Source organism: Panulirus ornatus, chromosome 25 (assembly GCF_036320965.1).
Source record: "Panulirus ornatus isolate Po-2019 chromosome 25, ASM3632096v1, whole genome shotgun sequence".
Classification (NCBI taxonomy): Eukaryota; Metazoa; Arthropoda; class Malacostraca; order Decapoda; family Palinuridae; genus Panulirus; species Panulirus ornatus.
The window spans coordinates 5469389-5490547 of record NC_092248.1 but is presented as its reverse complement, the minus strand read 5'-3'; the positions used below and the strand labels follow the sequence as shown (position 1 = coordinate 5490547).

Below are 21159 nucleotides of genomic sequence, written 5' to 3'. Positions count from 1 at the left end.
GCTAAAAACGGATGTAGAAAAGCAATAGCAAAGAGAAGGATAAAGATATATTATGGAGGACAGAAAGTAATAACTCAGATGAAAACAGAAATCATGGAAAGTAAATAAAAAGACAAATGAAGAAAAGAAAGTAAGAAAATATAAGAAAAGTCAAAAAGCTTTAGAAGAGTGAAAGGTTTAGTAAAGAAAAGAAAATATGAAATTAGGAAAAAAAATTGAAATATTAGAAAATTAAAAATGGAGAACTTACAATGAGAAGAGTTGATTGAAATAGAAATATATAACAGAGAACGAAGTAAAATTATGAAAAGAGAACAGAGAACATATTGAATAGTACACACGTACAGAACAGAAGGAACATGAGTACAATGGTGATGTAGGGAAGCGTTTGAAGGGAGAGAGAAGAAAAAAAAACAATTGGTCGACCACAGAATTCAAAGGGGAAGTTCTGGTGAAAAATGGAAGAAGTAAAAACGTGATACTTTTCAATATACTCTTCCGAATACATTTTGACAGGGGAGGGAGTGAACCTTTCTGAAAATGGAGTTGAATGGCAGTAATAGAACAATGGAAGAAAAGAAGAAAAAGTAGGGACTGATAAGTAATTGGAAATGAATGAAATAGGGTGCCTAGACTAACAGGAAATATCAATACTCATTCTCAAGACTAAAGAAAATGTATTATCATAATGATAAATGCTGTATCCTATGAGTAGAAAATGTTGACCATAGTCAACCCAAAGGACAATGAGGAATTATCAGCAGTAAAATGGAATTAAAGAATGTTTTTGAGCAATAAACATTGGAATGTGTGTATGCATAAGTAGCACATACACACACATACACACACACACACACACACACACACACACACACACACACACACACATTCCCCATGTACACACTTTAAACATATCGAGGTACACTTTGTATCCTCATAAACTCATGTTATTCTCATGTATGAGTAAACAAACTCAAAAATCTTACCTACAATATCCTCATACATTCATACACACCCCATACATTATTGACACTGACCCTTCCCTTACACCCTCACACCCTTACTGTATAAATTCATTAAACACTTCAGTATTTTCATAGAGGGGGAAACCTGTAGATTACTAAGCTACTGCTCTGTATAGATCTATATATCTATATACCATTTTACATGTACGCAAAGGTCTTCCATATCTATATAGTCTTATCTGTGTCAATTTCTATAACAAGGGTCTATTCCTCTCTGTGTTCCAAGCTATGTGATATAGAAGGAGGCAATACAGTATATCTTCCCGTGAAGGAGAATTCTCTGGGGGTGGATATGTTTGGGCTGTTAGGAGGATGTATGGGGATCTGGGGTCTTTTTATGGTCAATTTGAGACGGAGGTTGATGTATGGGTCTTGGCGAAACATAAAAAGCTTCGGCAACAAACACCAAAGGGAAGGAAAAGTTATGGGAAAGACAACGAATTTATATATATATATATATATATATATATATATATATATATATATATATATATATATATATATATATATGGGATGACCTTGTTAAGTTCGACCTAGACATGATTGTGATTTGGAGTTCGATTGAACGCACAGGAGTAGAAAATAGGCGATAGTTCAAGTAATGGAGGAAGAGAGAGAGAGAGAGAGAGAGAGAGAGAGAGAGAGAGAGAGAGAGAGAGAGAGAGAGAGAGAGAGAGGTCTACTTGGGCAAAAAAACACCCTTCATCTTTGGGAAAATATGGGGTTGATGTAGAGTTTATTTTTCCGACATAACCTGAAGGTCCCTGAAGTGAGAAATAACTGGACTGGATTCCACACAATGTCTTGAGAACCTGACCCTAATTATCGAACCAACGTGTCCCTAAAGATCTGTGTAATCCCTCTCTCGGAATAACATCTCCCTGTTTAGCATTTATATACACCTGCGGAAGTGAGAATCTCCTCCCCCGACGTGCAAGCATCGCCTAATGCCCTGAAAAAGGATCCGAATCCAAGTTGCTCAGCCGGACCAGAAGGGATTAACAAAGGAGTATCCTCACTAGCAGCTCAGTGTTTCCTTAATCCCTTTTAAGAGTTCTTGAACCACTTACATGCGATCTGGTCTTATGTCTTTAGGAGAAGACTTTGCCCAACCTTCCCACTGTGAGTGTGAGAAATAGCGTCTCTTGTTGCGAAGGTGGATATAAGGATTTCAATTCTAAGTGACATGATTGGGTTTGAATTCCTTTTAGAGAACCCAAGGGATTCAGAGGCTTTCTGACTTGATATCTCTGGGTTTATCATTACATAGGTCACTTTCTCTATGGTCTAACACTACATGGGTCACCCTCTCTGTGAGTTTACTGTAAGTTTGGCCTTTATTCCCAGGTTTATTTTTCGTCCCTGGTTCATTTACGATATTGCTTGGGGGTTTCAAGATCATCTGTGACCTCTCTTTACGGTGGTTTATGTTTAAGATACTCGATCTCTTCACTGGTACCGTCTTCGTGTTGAGATTTTTTCCACTAGCCCTCTGCCTCTGCTTACAGTATTAAACATCTTTTTTAACGAGAGAGAGAGAGAGAGAGAGAGAGAGAGAGAGAGAGAGAGAGAGAGAGAGAGAGAGAGAGAGAGAGAGGGAGGGGGGGAATAAAACACCTATTGACACATACCTCGTAAACACAGACAGAAGATACCACCTTCTTTGTGCCCTCCCCCACCAACACCAGCACTGGCGTCTTTGAGTCCAAAGTGGGTTGGGAGGTTGGTTGGTGGCTGGTGGTGGCACCTCCAAACCACCTCACTTATGACAAAACCCCGACGCCCCTGTGTTGCCCAGGCGTACCGACCCTTCAAACGACGATACGCTGCGAACCCAAGGCATACCAACCCTTCGGACGACGATACGCCGCGAACCCAAGGCGTACCAACCCTTCGGACGACGATACGCCGCGACCTAGGCGTAATCGCACTTCGAACGCAAGAAAACCCAGTAGGTTCCCCCCCCCAGAAGACCTAGAACCACCGAGCTTACCGCCTCACGCAGCTGCTACACCGCCTTTAACAGGATCTCAACCCCAGAAAGAGGATGATCGGGATCTCGCAAATCCAAAACTGTAAAATAATATCAATTGGTTTTCCCGTCTGGTCTACCACATCTGTGGTGGTCAGGTGTCAGAAAGAGATGCCACGTCCACTCACTGCCAATATCGAACCATTGCAAAGACATGAGAGGTTTCTCTTTGCATTGCCAGCAGACGGCATTACAATGAAACATCTGTATATGTGCAGTAGAAAACCTATTATCCGATCCTAATTAAACCTGGGCTCGGATATGATCTGATATCCGGATAAATCCGGATATGTGGATGGTACCATTCACCATTATCAGATGTCGTGTTAAGATTACAGATACTTTCGCTCGTAGATATTTCTAACAAGGCAGGACACACTTGACCACCACAAGCGATGTAAACAATGGAAGTAGCGCTCCTAGTGACTGGCTTGCGAACTACAGGAGTTGGACTGACGAAAACAAACTGATTTGTGGTTTACATTCGAAATATCGGATACCTGGACGAATCAAACTGTTATCCGCTTTTTTCCCTTCACACAACAGTGTCCTCTGTGCCTCCAAACAAAAGTAATCTTGACCCAGAACGTTAAAAAAGAATATCCAAGAAAAGACTGATGACCTTACTTTAGAGAGAGAAGAAGGATTCCTTACTTGCAGACGAAGGGAGAGAGAGAGAGAGAGAGAGAGAGAGAGAGAGAGAGAGAGAGAGAGAGAGAGAGAGAGAGAGAGATCATAAACAGGTAATATTTATCATCATGAGCGAATTAGGGTAAGGAAAATATTGGAGTCATAGACAAAGATCTATAAGTTAAGGCAAGGTGAGCTATATCTTAAAGCAAGATAAGACATATTGAGGCATATCTTAAAGTAAGATAAGGCATATTAAGGCAAGCTGAGGCATATTCTAAGACATAATAGGTAACTGAAACCAATAAAACACACACATATATATATATATATATATATATATATATATATATATATATATATATATATATATATATATATATATATATATATATATATATATAGTTTGGCTAAGACGGAACATCAAGTCTACACACCGTAGGTCCAGAGATAATTAGTCTGTAGGTGATTAGTCGTAATTTACAGCCAATTGGGATCACCCGGACGGCTTCTTGGGTGATTAAAGTCAATTGCGTAGAACTATGGCCCCTCTGGGGTTGCCTGTAGGCACTACATGCCACTGTCTGTTTCCAGCAGGTGGCACTAACCTGTCCCTCTAGAAAGGCGCCCACGGACTATACAAACCCTCCTTAGGCTGGCTCTAACTCTATGTGAGAACTCAGGAGGCCATGTACCTCTCTATGCTCTAACGCTACGGTGTTGGAGGAGATGTTATTACGCTTCTTGGAGCTCTAACTCTACACAGTGGCAACCAAGAGGTTTACGTCCTCTGTGTTCTCATCCTTACATGGGCACCTTACCGTCCTACATCCCACATCCCTCCCTCACTCACCCTCCCTCTTCCCAACCACCTCTTCCCGGTAATACCCACAAATCCTTCTCCCAGTACCACCATGATCAATATCCTCTCTCCCTTTCTCCCAGTACCACCATGATCAATATCCTTTCTCCCTTTCTCCCAGTACCACCATGATCAATATCCTCTCTCCCTTTCTCCCAGTACCACCATGATCAATATCCTTTCTCCCTTTCTCCCAGTACCACCATGATCAATATCCTCTCTCCCTTTCTCCCAGTAACACTACTCTCTATCCTTCCCGGTGCCACCATCAACCAATACCTCTCTCCCAGTACAACCTCACCTCCTAGCACCACTACCATATTATCCCCTCCCAGTACATCCTCCCCTCCCGGCACGACACCCATCTACCCCTCCCAGTACACCTTCCTGTCACCTGGATGGGGGACCACAAGCCAGTATTACTGCGGCTTCCTTTGACTTTTTCTCCAGCATTTCCTCTAAGTATTTGTCACTCGTCCTGAGCAACAGTTGCTGTCTATTTCTATGTCTTCTCTTCCTCTTTTGCCCATCCTTCCATTTTCTTCTTCATCTATTCCATCTTGCCATCCTTTTTTTCCTCCTCCTCCTCCTCCTTCTCCTCCTCCTTTATCTCTTCCTTCAGTTCCTTTGTCTCTTGTCACCTTCCGTTTCTTCTAAGTCCTTTTTCTCCCTCTACGTACCATCGTCTTCATTCCTTAAGCCTCTTACTCTTCATCCTTCCATATCTTTACCTCAATAACGTAAGTCATATTTTCCTCATAATCCTTTATTCTCATTTTCTTTAACACTCTCGCTGGTACTTCTCTATCACTCTTTCCTTGAACATCTTCTTATACAGTCAGACCCAAGGGTCTGTTTTCTGCTGGCATTCCCTTGAAATTTCTTCGCATGCCATCAAAAGACGTCTGTGTTTCAATGTACGAAAAAGCTACGGACTGTGTTACGGGAGAACGCGCTTACGATGAGGGAGAGTCAAGAATGTGTTACCTGTATAACTGTGGGGCGTCAACACTGGGCTTGTGGAAAAGTACCTGAAGTTGCGAAAAGCCATTCCCCTGGGTTGAGTCCAGACAAGTGAAGCAGATGGGCTGTGATGTGGCAGCAACAGAGCGCTGGCTGTGAGAGCAGAGATAAGGCAGTGGGAGAGAGAGAGAGAGAGAGAGAGAGAGAGAGAGAGAGAGAGAGAGAGAGAGAGAGAGAGAGAGAGAGAGAGAGAGAGTGTACGTGTGTGTGTGTGTGTGTGTGTGTGTGTGTGTGTGTGTGTGTGTGTGTGTGTGTGTGTGTGTGTTCTATACGTCTGGCTCCATATAACTGAAGTAGACATTATACCTAGTTATTTCTATCTTATACTCTCTCTCTCTCTCTCTCTCTCTCTCTCTCTCTCTCTCTCTCTCTCTCTCTCTCTCTCTCTCTCTCTCTCTCTCTCTCCTTCCTTTACCTCCTCACCCCAATCCCTTCCTACCTTCCACACTTTTTATTTTTTTCCTCCTTCCCATTTTCTTTCTCTCCTATTTGCATCCACTCTCGGGGGAACCACTGAGAAAAAGGGAGGAGAACGCAGGGTGGTGGGAAGGACAGTCTTTCCGCTGATGAATGAAAAATTAGGGAAGGAGCCACGATCGCACTTTATTGGATCTCACGATGGAAGTCGATTTTACCCCCACACAAGCCGCCATGTTGGGTTGATTCGACGATTAGCAGGGTTCTGCAAGATTCACCTGGGCTCTGCAGGATTCACCAGGGCTCTACAGGGCACCAGGACTCTACAGGATTCACCAGGGCTCTGCAGGATTCACCAGAGCTCTACAGGGCACCAGGACTCTGCAAGATTCACCTGGGCTCTGCAAGATTCACCTGGGCTCTGCAGGATTCACCAGAGCTCTACAGGGCACCAGGACTCTACAGGATTCACCAGGGCTCTGCAGGATTCACCAGGGCTCTACAGGGCACCAGGACTCTGCAAGATTCACCTGGGCTATGCAGGATTCACCTGGGCTCTGAAGGATTCACCAGGGCTCTGCAGGATTCACCAGGTCTCTATAGGATTTACCAGGGCTCTGCAGGATTCACCAGGGCTCTACAGGGCTCACCAGGACTCTGTAGGATTCACCAGGGCTCTACAGGATTCACCAGAGTTCGACAGAAACCACCAGGGTTCGACAAGGATTCACCAGGGATTGATTGGAGGCTCCAATCTTGGATGAAAGTAAGGGAAAAAATAAGACTCCGATTGTAAATGGAAGGGAAAATAAGGCCAATAAGGGATATCAGACGGAGTTCTTATGAGACAGGACAATATCCTTTCGTCTCCAGAAATCAGACAACACTTGGCTACCTGCTTCCCCTCCTCCTCTCTGGATCAGGTCAAACCACACGTCTTCCTCCTTTTCGTCAGCGAATTTCCCCAACCTTCAATCTTCCACGATCGCGAAGTTGACAAAACTTAGAGAAAAAGAATATCAAAATACCTTGAAAATGTCGTCAAATAACTTTTCATTGGCAGAGCAAAAATTGGAATGACCCCCTTTACCATATGTCATATCTTTTTCCCCTCGTAGAAAACAAGGACTAGAAGATCCTTCTAGCTTGCCAGCAACCATGAAGAGAGACCTGTGTCTATCCTCACCTAGCCTCGTCCCTCTGAGTTCGACAGCCACCACGGAAGGAGACTCGTTCCTATCCTCGCATGAACGACACACACACACACACCAAAAAAATATATCCACCCATCTTTTACTTCACCATTCCGATCATCTCCAATTTAATGATTCGATTAATTGCTCACCAATGCAGGACTCCGGAAGGGACGGTCTATTCAGCGAAATTAAAGCGTAAATCATCCTTAGTCCTCGTTAAATTCTTATGATTGGAAGTCCTAACGATGAGAAGAAAAAAAAAGAGAGAGAAAGAGAGGAGGGGGGAAAAAAATGATGAATTTCATGCGCCATTGTATTCCGCTGAAGGCGATGGATTTTAGGGGGTCTTTCACTAAGTACGAAGGAAAGAATGGAAGAGATTAAGCGATTACTTTTTCTTCTACTATAATATCTTACGACGTTTGTCACCTATATACAAGTTATTAAATGCATTCAGCATTTCATATGATCAGTGTTTCATGTGATTAGTTACAATGACCATTGTCTGATCCCTTTACCTAAACTTGTTTAGTTAGAGTTAGACGGAGTGAGTATAGGTTCAGATCACCAGCATCCCATCTCAACAACCCTATTGTTCCCTAGGAATACCCATGTAGCGTCTACTCTGATGGCACCCATGTACAGTATCTGCATACAACAATACCATTTACTTGTATGTTGGTCTTCACTCACACCCAGCTCCAGTACCCACTTGAAAGGATGGAATTATATTAACCTATAACACCCACCTACAACTATAACCACCTATAACGTCACCACTGCAGTAAACCCACCTACAACTGTATCAACATCCACCTGCCAAAACAAACACCTACAACAAAACCCACTGACAACAAACACCCACTTACAATATCTGCCTGCAAAAACACCCACCTACAATACCTACCTACAACGGCACCCACCTACCCATCTACAACAACTCCCACCTACAGTTTCTACCAACGACAACAGCCACTTACAAGAATAACAATCAAGGCTCGATCCTCAGTGGTTGTACTGGAGACCATCTGACACTGAGGAGGAGAATAATACCAGTGGATGTGATCGTTTCAGTGGTATCTTTTAGGGCAAGACGTGCGAGGTGCCGAGAGAGAGAGAGAGAGAGAGAGAGAGAGAGAGAGAGAGAGAGAGAGAGAGAGAGAGAGAGAGAGAGAGAGAGAGAGAGATGGGGCAGGTCAGTCAGTTTATGGTATAATCGTATTATCTCTCATATTGATCATCCGCTGGCCAGTCTCCACCCTCTATTAACAGCCCTCCCTCCTTCCCTCCCTCTCTCCACTCCCTCCCACCAACACCTCCAAACCAGAACTGCAACATAGCACTATCATCAGTGGTTACAATCATCGTATTTCCCAGACTTAGGACATTAAGGAGGGACCTTAGGAGCTTTTGGGTCGTTTCTGACCATTTAGAAGACCCCCAGCGCCAGTAGATAGAGGGGTGGCCTGGGGGTAGATAATGGGGTGGGTCGGGAGTAGATAATGGTGGTGGCTCAGGAGTAGATAGTGGAGTGGCTTGTAGGTAGATAGTGAATTGGATTGGGGGTAGATAGCGTGGTGGATTGAGGAGTAGAGGGCCAGGTGGCTTAAGGGTAGATAGCGTGGTGGTTTGAGGAGTAGACAGTCAGATGGCTTGGGGGTAGATAGAGGATAATTCAAGGTAGATAGCGATGTGGCTTACGCCAGGGAACGAAAACGTTCAGCGCGTGTCGCTCACCGCAGGAACATGTACAGTTACGAAGACGAAATCGTGGGAGTTATGTGCCCGTCGAGAGAGAGAGAGAGAGAGAGAGAGAGAGAGAGAGAGAGAGAGAGAGAGAGAGAGAGAGAGAGAGAGAGAGGCGTACATTGCGCAAACAGATACACGCCGACCGCAGTTGGAAACACACTAGACCTTACCCCAGTTCACACCCAGACCCTCCCTATATAGACGCGAATTATCCCCCCCATTTAAAGTCAATACACACGCATTTCTCTGACCCCCCTGAATTCACCCATTAAAGTTAAGGTTCCATCCTGGACAAACTACCGGTGAAAGACGAAAGAAAAAGACGTGGTGGGGGAGGGAGAGAAAAATCTTTCATTCAGCCATCGGTTGGGGATTTGCCATATTGCGGAAGGTTCGAATCACTGAGACTATGAAATGCTTTCCTGGCAATCAGGCGAGACAACAAAGCCCCTCCTGGTGGAGAGAGGGACGCCCCCACATTGTCTGGTGTTGAGGACACAACAGGTATCTTCTGATGAGCCCCTGGACGAACCGTGCGTCACTTTGGTAGCATATTCTTCGTCATTATTTCCAGCGAAGATGACAAGAGAAAAAAGAAAAATAGTGACTGTGATTCGAAACGGTGTCGGTCTCTGTCTCGAACTGGGATTCAAGGTCTTGTGCCAGTTGTGTGTGCTGGAAATCAGGGTTTAATGTTTACTGTTTAGGTACGACTGTACTACCTTGAGCACGACATTACGACCTTTGAGTACGACGATACGACCACTTAACACGACAGAGCGACCGTTGAGTACGTCGGTACGACTACCGGACACGACGAGTATTGACCTCGCTCACGATCTTACGATAATTGAGAACGACGGTACGAATCTGAGACACGACAGTAACGACCCTTGAGCATGACGGTAACGACCCGTGAGCACTTACGGTAACGACCCGTGAGCACTTACGGTAACGACCCTTGAGTACGACGGTAACGACCCTTGAGCAAGACAGTAACGACCCCTGAGCATGACGGTAACGACCCGTGAGCACTTACGGTAACGACCCTTGAGCACGACGATAACGATCCTTGAGCACGACGGTAACGACCCTTGAGCATGACGGTAACGACCCTTGAGCATGACGGTAACGACCCTTGAGCATGACGGTAACGACCCTTGAGCATGACGGTAACGACCCTTGAGCATGACGGTAACGACCCTTGAGCATGACGGTAACGACCCTTGAGCATGACGGTAACGACCCTTGAGCATGACGGTAACGACCCTTGAGCATGACGGTAACGACCCTTGAGCATGACGGTAACGACCCTTGAGCATGACGGTAACGACCCTTGAGCATGACGGTAACGACCCTTGAGCATGACGGTAACGACCCTTGAGCATGACGGTAACGACCCTTGAGCATGACGGTAACGACCCTTGAGCATGACGGTAACGACCCTTGAGCATGACGGTAACGACCCTTGAGCATGACGGTAACGACCCTTGAGCATGACGGTAACGACCCTTGAGCATGACGGTAACGACCCTTGAGCATGACGGTAACGACCCTTGAGCATGACGGTAACGACCCTTGAGCATGACGGTAACGACCCTTGAGCATGACGGTAACGACCCTTGAGCATGACGGTAACGACCCTTGAGCATGACGGTAACGACCCTTGAGCATGACGGTAACGACCCTTGAGCATGACGGTAACGACCCTTGAGCATGACGGTAACGACCCTTGAGCATGACGGTAACGACCCTTGAGCATGACGGTAACGACCCTTGAGCATGACGGTAACGACCCTTGAGCATGACGGTAACGACCCTTGAGCATGACGGTAACGACCCTTGAGCATGACGGTAACGACCCTTGAGCATGACGGTAACGACCCTTGAGCATGACGGTAACGACCCTTGAGCATGACGGTAACGACCCTTGAGCATGACGGTAACGACCCTTGAGCATGACGGTAACGACCCTTGAGCATGACGGTAACGACCCTTGAGCATGACGGTAACGACCCTTGAGCATGACGGTAACGACCCTTGAGCATGACGGTAACGACCCTTGAGCATGACGGTAACGACCCTTGAGCATGACGGTAACGACCCTTGAGCATGACGGTAACGACCCTTGAGCATGACGGTAACGACCCTTGAGCATGACGGTAACGACCCTTGAGCATGACGGTAACGACCCTTGAGCATGACGGTAACGACCCTTGAGCATGACGGTAACGACCCTTGAGCATGACGGTAACGACCCTTGAGCATGACGGTAACGACCCTTGAGCATGACGGTAACGACCCTTGAGCATGACGGTAACGACCCTTGAGCATGACGGTAACGACCCTTGAGCATGACGGTAACGACCCTTGAGCATGACGGTAACGACCCTTGAGCATGACGGTAACGACCCTTGAGCATGACGGTAACGACCCTTGAGCATGACGGTAACGACCCTTGAGCATGACGGTAACGACCCTTGAGCATGACGGTAACGACCCTTGAGCATGACGGTAACGACCCTTGAGCATGACGGTAACGACCCTTGAGCATGACGGTAACGACCCTTGAGCATGACGGTAACGACCCTTGAGCATGACGGTAACGACCCTTGAGCATGACGGTAACGACCCTTGAGCATGACGGTAACGACCCTTGAGCATGACGGTAACGACCCTTGAGCATGACGGTAACGACCCTTGAGCATGACGGTAACGACCCTTGAGCATGACGGTAACGACCCTTGAGCATGACGGTAACGACCCTTGAGCATGACGGTAACGACCCTTGAGCATGACGGTAACGACCCTTGAGCATGACGGTAACGACCCTTGAGCATGACGGTAACGACCCTTGAGCATGACGGTAACGACCCTTGAGCATGACGGTAACGACCCTTGAGCATGACGGTAACGACCCTTGAGCATGACGGTAACGACCCTTGAGCATGACGGTAACGACCCTTGAGCATGACGGTAACGACCCTTGAGCATGACGGTAACGACCCTTGAGCATGACGGTAACGACCCTTGAGCATGACGGTAACGACCCTTGAGCATGACGGTAACGACCCTTGAGCATGACGGTAACGACCCTTGAGCATGACGGTAACGACCCTTGAGCATGACGGTAACGACCCTTGAGCATGACGGTAACGACCCTTGAGCATGACGGTAACGACCCTTGAGCATGACGGTAACGACCCTTGAGCATGACGGTAACGACCCTTGAGCATGACGGTAACGACCCTTGAGCATGACGGTAACGACCCTTGAGCATGACGGTAACGACCCTTGAGCATGACGGTAACGACCCTTGAGCATGACGGTAACGACCCTTGAGCATGACGGTAACGACCCTTGAGCATGACGGTAACGACCCTTGAGCATGACGGTAACGACCCTTGAGCATGACGGTAACGACCCTTGAGCATGACGGTAACGACCCTTGAGCATGACGGTAACGACCCTTGAGCATGACGGTAACGACCCTTGAGCATGACGGTAACGACCCTTGAGCATGACGGTAACGACCCTTGAGCATGACGGTAACGACCCTTGAGCATGACGGTAACGACCCTTGAGCATGACGGTAACGACCCTTGAGCATGACGGTAACGACCCTTGAGCATGACGGTAACGACCCTTGAGCATGACGGTAACGACCCTTGAGCATGACGGTAACGACCCTTGAGCATGACGGTAACGACCCTTGAGCATGACGGTAACGACCCTTGAGCATGACGGTAACGACCCTTGAGCATGACGGTAACGACCCTTGAGCATGACGGTAACGACCCTTGAGCATGACGGTAACGACCCTTGAGCATGACGGTAACGACCCTTGAGCATGACGGTAACGACCCTTGAGCATGACGGTAACGACCCTTGAGCATGACGGTAACGACCCTTGAGCATGACGGTAACGACCCTTGAGCATGACGGTAACGACCCTTGAGCATGACGGTAACGACCCTTGAGCATGACGGTAACGACCCTTGAGCATGACGGTAACGACCCTTGAGCATGACGGTAACGACCCTTGAGCATGACGGTAACGACCCTTGAGCATGACGGTAACGACCCTTGAGCATGACGGTAACGACCCTTGAGCATGACGGTAACGACCCTTGAGCATGACGGTAACGACCCTTGAGCATGACGGTAACGACCCTTGAGCATGACGGTAACGACCCTTGAGCATGACGGTAACGACCCTTGAGCATGACGGTAACGACCCTTGAGCATGACGGTAACGACCCTTGAGCATGACGGTAACGACCCTTGAGCATGACGGTAACGACCCTTGAGCATGACGGTAACGACCCTTGAGCATGACGGTAACGACCCTTGAGCATGACGGTAACGACCCTTGAGCATGACGGTAACGACCCTTGAGCATGACGGTAACGACCCTTGAGCATGACGGTAACGACCCTTGAGCATGACGGTAACGACCCTTGAGCATGACGGTAACGACCCTTGAGCATGACGGTAACGACCCTTGAGCATGACGGTAACGACCCTTGAGCATGACGGTAACGACCCTTGAGCATGACGGTAACGACCCTTGAGCATGACGGTAACGACCCTTGAGCATGACGGTAACGACCCTTGAGCATGACGGTAACGACCCTTGAGCATGACGGTAACGACCCTTGAGCATGACGGTAACGACCCTTGAGCATGACGGTAACGACCCTTGAGCATGACGGTAACGACCCTTGAGCATGACGGTAACGACCCTTGAGCATGACGGTAACGACCCTTGAGCATGACGGTAACGACCCTTGAGCATGACGGTAACGACCCTTGAGCATGACGGTAACGACCCTTGAGCATGACGGTAACGACCCTTGAGCATGACGGTAACGACCCTTGAGCATGACGGTAACGACCCTTGAGCATGACGGTAACGACCCTTGAGCATGACGGTAACGACCCTTGAGCATGACGGTAACGACCCTTGAGCATGACGGTAACGACCCTTGAGCATGACGGTAACGACCCTTGAGCATGACGGTAACGACCCTTGAGCATGACGGTAACGACCCTTGAGCATGACGGTAACGACCCTTGAGCATGACGGTAACGACCCTTGAGCATGACGGTAACGACCCTTGAGCATGACGGTAACGACCCTTGAGCATGACGGTAACGACCCTTGAGCATGACGGTAACGACCCTTGAGCATGACGGTAACGACCCTTGAGCATGACGGTAACGACCCTTGAGCATGACGGTAACGACCCTTGAGCATGACGGTAACGACCCTTGAGCATGACGGTAACGACCCTTGAGCATGACGGTAACGACCCTTGAGCATGACGGTAACGACCCTTGAGCATGACGGTAACGACCCTTGAGCATGACGGTAACGACCCTTGAGCATGACGGTAACGACCCTTGAGCATGACGGTAACGACCCTTGAGCATGACGGTAACGACCCTTGAGCATGACGGTAACGACCCTTGAGCATGACGGTAACGACCCTTGAGCATGACGGTAACGACCCTTGAGCATGACGGTAACGACCCTTGAGCATGACGGTAACGACCCTTGAGCATGACGGTAACGACCCTTGAGCATGACGGTAACGACCCTTGAGCATGACGGTAACGACCCTTGAGCATGACGGTAACGACCCTTGAGCATGACGGTAACGACCCTTGAGCATGACGGTAACGACCCTTGAGCATGACGGTAACGACCCTTGAGCATGACGGTAACGACCCTTGAGCATGACGGTAACGACCCTTGAGCATGACGGTAACGACCCTTGAGCATGACGGTAACGACCCTTGAGCATGACGGTAACGACCCTTGAGCATGACGGTAACGACCCTTGAGCATGACGGTAACGACCCTTGAGCATGACGGTAACGACCCTTGAGCATGACGGTAACGACCCTTGAGCATGACGGTAACGACCCTTGAGCATGACGGTAACGACCCTTGAGCATGACGGTAACGACCCTTGAGCATGACGGTAACGACCCTTGAGCATGACGGTAACGACCCTTGAGCATGACGGTAACGACCCTTGAGCATGACGGTAACGACCCTTGAGCATGACGGTAACGACCCTTGAGCATGACGGTAACGACCCTTGAGCATGACGGTAACGACCCTTGAGCATGACGGTAACGACCCTTGAGCATGACGGTAACGACCCTTGAGCATGACGGTAACGACCCTTGAGCATGACGGTAACGACCCTTGAGCATGACGGTAACGACCCTTGAGCATGACGGTAACGACCCTTGAGCATGACGGTAACGACCCTTGAGCACGACATTACGACCTTTGAGTACGACGATTTCCCTTACCCTCCTCTCCCTTCCTCCCCTGTGGTGTCTCCCTCTGTCTCTACCTTCCTCTGTAAGGTCCGAGGTGGCCTCTGCCTCGCCCTAATCTCCCTCACTCCCTCTCCTGTGGTCTCTCCCTCACCCTCCCTCCATCACTCCCTCTCCTGTGGTCTCTCCCTCACCCTCCCTCCATCACTCCCTCTCCTGTGGTCTCTCCCTCACCCTCCCTCCATCACTCCCTCTCCTGTGGTCTCTCCCTCACCCTCCCTCCATCACTCCCTCTCCTGTGGTCTCTCCCTCACCCTCCCTCCATCACTCCCTCTCCTGTGGTCTCTGCCTCACCCTCCCTCCATCACTCACTCCTTCCCTTGTGTTCCTCCCTCACCCTCCCTTCATCGCTCACTCCTTCCCTTGTGTTCCTCCCTCATCGTCCCTCCACTAATTCCTCCTCCCTCTATGGTCTCTCCTTCACCTTCCCTCCAGCACCCCTCCCATCTGTCTCACCACATCTCTTCCACCCACGTCTCTTGAAGACAAATATCTTTATTACGAAGGTGAAGATACTTATGGCAATGCCAAAAGATACTTCCATCCACGATGATAAAGATACTTATGGCAATAAAGATAAACATGGTGAACGTATCTAATAAAACTATAAAGATAAATAACAATAATGATAATTCTGATTTACTGTCCATATGATGAAAATGATAATGTTAGTATTAATGTTTATGGCATTTCAATAGTGATTATCTATCTCTCTATCTCTCTATTTACCTATCTATCTATCTATCATCAATCAATTAATCAATCACTCAATCAATCAGTCAATCAACCTATCATTTTATCTATCTATCTATCTATCTAACTATTTATACGTATCTTAATATATTCGCCTCTTTGCTTTTCTGTAAGTCTGTGCAGTTACGAAGTCTATACCATAATCATGGAGACAGTAAAGCCAGTAAAGAGATAAAGTCTTTAATATAGAGTTTAACACCTTATGACTACGCTGGAAGGAGAGTTCTAAAAGAACAAGTGAGAGCGGCCGAGCGGGGCTGCTGATGCTACAAGATCCGACAGATTTACTGACCGTGACCACCTCGGCCCCTGCCCTCTGGCGGTCTGACGCCACACTCAACCACGTCGCTTATAAATACAGATGAGTTTCCAAGTCGTCGTGTTATGTTTTCTGACCCACAGTTTCCACTGCGGGTATACAGACTACATACTGAGCTTAAAATGTTGATAACGATAGATATAGACCAAAATTGTCCTTCAAAATGGATCTACCTTCGTGTGTAGATAAGAAGGATACAAAGGTAAATATGAGATAATACCAGTAATTATGTATGTTGGTTTTTACAAGGTCATTAAAGGCACGGAATTAAGATTAATGGAACGTATTAGACGAAACGGATTTTGAAAAGACTTTTTCCTGATTGAATTCATAAAACTTTTACATATTTACTCTAGTTTAGTTGACTTTCTATTGATCATGTTAATTCCTCACCATTCTAAATTTCTTTATCTTTGGTATATACTGCTGGGTTATAATATCTCTATGCAAATGAGGGAAACATTCCACTTAGGCAATGTTTAGTGAACTATTGTTTGGGTGATTAAGAAAATTGACTAAAGTAATGATGAAACTGCCAGTTACCTTATCAGGACGTAAATAAGGACCTATCTAATGGAGAATTGCTTTAAGATATTATAAATGATCATTTGCATGATGCTACAACCCTTCCTATCTATTTGGTACAAACCAGATTTTCAATCCTTTATTTTGAAATGAATTGCATCACAGGTTGATAATCATACATGTGCTTTTAGAGCAATTTTTTGACCAAATACATATAGGTTTTCACACAGCCTCTCAATATCGTTCTGAATTTTGTGTTTACAGAAATACATGATAATTCCGACAACCTATACACCCTGACCATGTATCTGGCAGGCGCCTGGAGAGTAAGCCAGGAAAATCTAACTAGATGTGAATTGGAGAGAAAGGCTTTGGGAGTTGAAGAATTTGGGAGAGGGTTGTTGGAGGTCTTTTGAAAGCAAGGTGAAGAAAAAGAAGCTAAGAAATTAAAATAAAGAACAAAGGCAGCAGTTACCCAGGATCAACTCGGGTGCTCCACTGCGAATTTTAATGGATATATACCGTATTATTCCATGTATCAAAACTGATCTCAATACTTACTTGATCTAACATTCAGGTACTTACCTCATGCGATAACAACAGACCGTCACAAAATAATTCTTATATATCACATATCAAAACACTAAGTTGGCACATGTAATGACAGCAAGTTCATATATCATATACATAAATACATAAACCTAGTATTCTATATATAGAGAAACCTCTCTCAAAATAGTGAAATGCTACAATTAGACAACCAAAGAATGACATTTCAAAATAATAAATATTCCTTTAGCTACCCCTAAAACATAAACAAAATGTATCAGAGAAAACGAATATTTATGACTAACTTCTGTAAATATTAGGTTACCTACATCTTATATTTCATATTGATGAGTAACATTATAAAATGCATAAAAAATTTCTAGGCATAAGCCTAGATAACTAGACATACTAAGATAGCTAGAGCAAAAAGGGCCATAGACGCTGTGAGGTTATGTATAGCCTTAAAATCATCTCAAACACCTGAAGAAGGAGTTTAAGATTATCCGATATGTGATTACACGTTCATATTGACGGCCTTAAATGAACCTTGGCATACGTTAAGCCTAAAGACCTTCTAACTAGCCAGCTAACTAAAGCTAACCCTGGATATCTACATTAGATTAGATATCGCCGTCAAACTTACAAACACTTTTTAGAAATTCTAGATATATGTTACTGTTGTGGAGTATGCAACAGAATCCTTAGCAGCTATAATGGATATTTATGTTACTAACTGTAGTATCAGTGAGTATTAGTTGAAGTAGTAATAGTAGGAGTAGTAGTAGTAGTAGTGGTATAGTAGTAATAGTACTAGTATAGGTAGTAGAAGTAGTAGTAGAAGTAGTAGTATTAGTAGTAGTAGTAGTAGTAGTAGTAGTAGTAGTGGTATAGTAGTAATAGTACTAGTATAGGTAGTAGAAGTAGTAGTAGTAGTAGTAGTAGTAGTAGTAGTAGTAGTAGTAGTAGTAGTAGTAGTAGTAGTAGTAGTAGTGTTAGTAGAAGGGCAAGAGAAGGGGGAGGCGAGCTGTCTACACCTACTATGACCACAACTTCTACAACTGCTAGTAGCAATGGCAATAGCAATTGCATCATTAAACTACCGTAAATAAGGATCACAACAACGAAACTGCCATTATCAAAGTCTGTTTAAGACCAGAGACAAGGCACCCATGATCCAGACTACCTCACCTGTTGACCCGGAGTCCACCAAAGTATCCAGCGACCGACGCAACGTATCATACAGACACTTACATAAAGCACTTCACAATCACTTCACGTACATAGGCTTTGACCAGTCGAGGCTCGTGTTTTCCCCCGAGCTCCACGGCCTCTGAAACACTGCACGAAAGACAAGAAGACTTGGAATGTCCTGTAGGCGAGTGGGACGGTGGCCCAGCGACACCGTTGAAGCCCCGCAGCAAAATGAGGAATTTGGTCAGCCAATCTTCCTTGACGTCCAAGATGTCCAAATTTGTCAACACTGTCTCCGCAAAACGACCACTCCGCGGCACAGGCTTCACTCTCTCGGTGGCTGAACCTCTTATTTAACCACCTAACAACCACTGGAACAGTACCTCACCTAAGTGTCCTGATGGTTATCTAACTACCTAGTGATCATTGGGGCTCTAGTTAGATCTAAGGGTTCGACAGGAAGGTTCCCTTGCAGCCAAGTTCGATTGTGTTGGTATATTGGTGTTCCCTGCCTGACTTTCTGCTGTCTCTCGTCAGATCAATAATTTTTTCTATCTAGTTTCCTACTTTACGAATATTGACCCGTGTTTATGAAGGAATATTAGCATATATCCAGTCGTAACGAAAGGAACATTGACGGTGATTTTGACCGTGATCTGTTTTGAGGGTCGATTGTTTACGTCTGGTGATTTCTCGTTTAACGTTTTCAGACGCAAGAGTAAAACAAAGAAAGGCTGTGTGGTCAACCCACTTACAAAAGCACCTGCTAACCTAGTGACCCACTTGAGAGCCCACTAACCCACACACTAACCCACCCATCCATTAGCCCACTCAAGACCTAACCCACCACCAAACTTCACCAACCAAACCACCCATCCACTTGCCAAAAACATTGACCCATCTATCCACTCCCCAACTATCTATTAACCTAACCATCAACCCACACATCCACTAACCCACTCAAAATATAACATAAAAATATGATAGCTTACAACAAGACCACTCACAACTCATTTCTTAGAGCACTAACTCACAACTCACTGTTTCACAACACACGTACCATCTTACGACACATCAACTCACAATCTATCACTTCACAATCCATCACCCCATAACACAACCCCTAATAACCTCCATCATCTTACAACCTTCTATCTCATATCCTGCCATTTCCTTTTACGCCCTCACAATCTATATCCTCATAAACTCACAACTCCAACCAACACAACAGAAACACCCAGCCACATATCAATAACCCTACAACTCCCTATATACACAACACCTCACAACCAACTCACACATGGGTACCATTCGTATCTGCCGAGGATACAACATTCTCTGTAAGGTACGGAAGCTTAAGCTGAGGAAATGCGTTGTGGTCACTCACCCTCTTCATCTAACACTCTTATCAACTGGCTAATGTTCATTTCACACTCCTGTTTGGTTGTTAGCGATATTGCGACGACGTTAGACAATCCTGGGAAAGAGTTTTGGAAACTACAATAACTGAAATGAATATAAAGGAACCATGAGGAGGTATATTACTTTATACGAGTTGAATATTGGAGTAGAAAATGCCAATTGCTGTACTCATGCACATCACTGTAAGTCGTCAACTGATGAACACGACTCTTCAGGCACTCGCCTGCCACACTGTTATCATCCAGAGATACAACCTTATCTCTGGGGATTCTTTTTATTAACAGAAATGACTCAATCGCTCTGTTAGCTCACTTTGCCAACGGCTGAAAGGCAAAACACTCATGGTGAGGGGCGGGACACCTCCCAGTGGCTCTCACCTTGACGGTGCAGTTGTTAACACACTCAAACACACACACAGGCACTAGGACCAGCCACGCTGATCTCATCCTACCCACGACCTTCAGAAATACAAACACACACACACAGAGACTCACTCCTTGGCCCTGCAGTTCCTTCACCTTCAACAGGGATCCTTCCTACAAGGATGCACTCGTAGGAGGCTGCATTCCTACAAGATACAGTCATAGGAGACAGCATTCCTACAAGATACAGTCATAGGAGACAGCATTCCTACAAGATACAGTCATAGGAGGCAGCATTCCTACAAGATACAGTCATAGGAGTCAGCATTCCTACAAGGATACAGTCGTAGGATGTATCCTTCGTACAGTGGTCTACTGGTAGGATACATCAAGGATCTGGACGATAATCCTACAATTATATTTCTATCACGCAAGTGTCATCCATGAAAGGTCATGGTGTGACAACTTGTCACGCCTACATGTCACACTCTGTGACATGCAGGACCTCTGTGGTGTAGCAGCTAGCGTTCCTGACCATCACACATGCACGGGCCCGCCTGGGATCAGACCCGCATAGGTTCGAATCTAGGTTGCGGCAGTATGTCCACAGTCCACCCAACTGTTCATCCTCCCCTAAGGACAGGTCGATAAAATGACTATCTGGCATAAGCTACGTGTGCGTGTATGTGTGTATATGTATGTATGTGTGTGTGTGTGTGTGTGTGTGTGTGTGTGTCATAACCTTCG

General features: G+C 46.1%; 1 protein-coding gene across 1 annotated transcript in view; it reads right to left on the bottom strand.

The window, feature by feature from the left end:
• Window positions 1-18837, bottom strand: part of LOC139757200 (innexin unc-9-like) — a 164298-nt gene extending 145461 nt beyond the window's left edge. Inside the window, exon 1 of the mRNA XM_071677355.1 lies at window positions 18626-18837. The gene's annotated coding sequence lies outside the window, so the exon portion shown is untranslated. The remainder of the gene's footprint in view (window positions 1-18625) is intronic.
• Window positions 18838-21159: the final 2322 nt, after the last annotated feature.